General features: G+C 34.0%; 1 long non-coding RNA gene across 1 annotated transcript; it reads right to left on the bottom strand.

Annotated features, from left to right (window-relative positions):
* Positions 1-512: 512 nt before the first annotated feature.
* LOC114527360 lies at positions 513-1193 on the bottom strand. Its single transcript, XR_003687403.1, has 3 exons — positions 1110-1193; positions 778-897; positions 513-543 (listed from the first exon to the last, which is right to left on the bottom strand). It is a non-coding gene; the product is annotated as an uncharacterized LOC114527360 (long non-coding RNA).
* Between the last annotated feature and the right edge of the window lie 920 nt (positions 1194-2113).

The following is a 2113-nucleotide window of genomic DNA, read 5'->3' as shown; positions in this document are numbered from 1 at the left end:
ACTAGGAGAGTGCATGGCATGGGATTCGGTTTTTGTCTTTTTTGCTGGAGGCCTGTACATCTGCGAAGATGAAACACTGCCATCACTGCCAAATGATTCAGATAACTCAGCTGAACTTAGGGCTTCCACATCATGACTTACAGCATTTTGTAGGCATTTCTTATAGAATTTGCTGCCTCTCTTAATCCCATGTACATCAGTTAAATGGTTGTGAATTCTTTTAACAATTGAAGTACATTCGTCAATTGGACAAATAACACTTTTATAAACACGTTTTGTTTTCCTTTTTGATTCAGCTTTTCGCTTTCTTAGACTAAACGAATTTAGGACAGAGTGGGCTTTTCTGGGGCTCCACCCATGACATTTCCTCATGTGCCGTGGGAGATGGACGACTGAAGAATGGCAATCAGGAAAAGGGCATGAATGTTTAGGTCTCCCCTTCTTACATGACCCTTTATGTGGGGATGACGACGATTTGTGAGAGCGCTTCTCACTCCCAGTGGGTGCAGATGATGTACATTGCTCTGGTTCCATTCCGCACTCCTATAAAGAGTAGAAGAATCGTGAAAGAAATAACTAAACTGTGGAAATTTGTGTACAAGTTTAAGGTAACTAGGAAATAAAAATATACATCACTTTGTGCAAAAATATTCATTTAAATTTTTCCATGTTTACCTTCTCAACAGTGCTCTGAACTGAGTTGTTTTGGGTGGACTAACTATACTTATTAATATATTATTTCTTCTAACGGTTATGTGAATGAACAAATTAACATACCAGGTTTAGGTTATCACATTTTTGCTCTGTATTTTCTGGCTTTATGGCAACGTTTTCATTCAGTAACTCTTCAATATCATTCAAAAATCTATTCACCTCATCCTTGCAAGTAGATTTTAACTAAAAAATGAACAAAATTTTCTTGGATGTCAATGCTCTCTTAATAAGGCTCTTAGTCTGGAAGAAAGTTTTTACAGTGACAAACGCAATTGAATAACTGAGTATTTTTAGAATATAACAGAATCAGTTGTACAGAACTTGACAATATTTTCAAAAAGGTGCTGAAGTAAAGAACTATAATGAATCAAACAAGCTTTTATTTCAAAACATACCAGTTCAGGTATTTCAATCATAATTTGAACCTTTCTTTCATTTTCAATGTCTTCCCAATCATCTGAATATTTACCGCCAGCATCCTAAGAAATCAACACAGTTTCTGAACTCCTATGAGGTCAAACTATGTTTGAAAGGAATGAAAAATAAATTATAATATAACATTTATAGTACGCGCGTGCTGATTGGTCGAGAAGCGTGTTTCTATAACTGTATAGAAACACAGGAATTTTACCGCCGAACTTGGCAAGCGAAGCGATGTAATGAGAATTTGTAATTGAATCGAATTATAATATTTGTAGCAATTTATTAATAACATGCAGACAAGCAAGAACTTCCCATTCCATGGAATACAGTAATACAATTATACACACAAAATTCTATTCCAGTATGTATTGGCTGTGCCAAATTCAACCAGAGGGGTATGTTATAATTATTTGGCCTCTTTACTTTGAAACTCCCAAGCCTAAAAACTAGCACTTAACATAAACAACCAGATTACTGAATAAAATGGCCAATTTAAAACAGGTCTTTGATTCCTCTGCTACAGTAAAGAAAACAGAGGTTATAATAACAATATCATATTTGGCTTATTTACTCAGTTATCCTCCAACCTTGAAAACAAACAGCAAATATAAATCCCGTAATCTAACTGTTCAAGCTATTTTATTTGCTGTAAATTAGTTAGTTAATAAGGTGTGTTATTAAACTCACTCTTAAAGGTAAAATATGGAGAAAAAATAATATTTTCTAACCTTTCATGGACAAAATATCCTAAAATCGCCGAAACCTTTTTACAAATGTCCAAAATAGAGCAAAATAAACACTATGTGATCCTTATTAATCCCAAAATACCCTATAAAACAGCCTGAAAAATCGGGCATCTCCCCCCTTAAGATTGTCAGGAAAATAGGGGGTTTTTCTAAAAACCTGGAAAAAATATTTTCTAGACATGAAAAAAATTATTTCTTTAGTATATGCTGCAATATTATACATTTTATTC

The sequence above is a fragment of the Dendronephthya gigantea genome, unplaced genomic scaffold (assembly GCF_004324835.1).
Source record: "Dendronephthya gigantea isolate DGI-Jeju-01 unplaced genomic scaffold, DenGig_1.0 000044F, whole genome shotgun sequence".
NCBI lineage: Eukaryota > Metazoa > Cnidaria > Anthozoa > Malacalcyonacea > Nephtheidae > Dendronephthya > Dendronephthya gigantea.
This window is presented reverse-complemented; position numbering and strand designations above follow the sequence as displayed.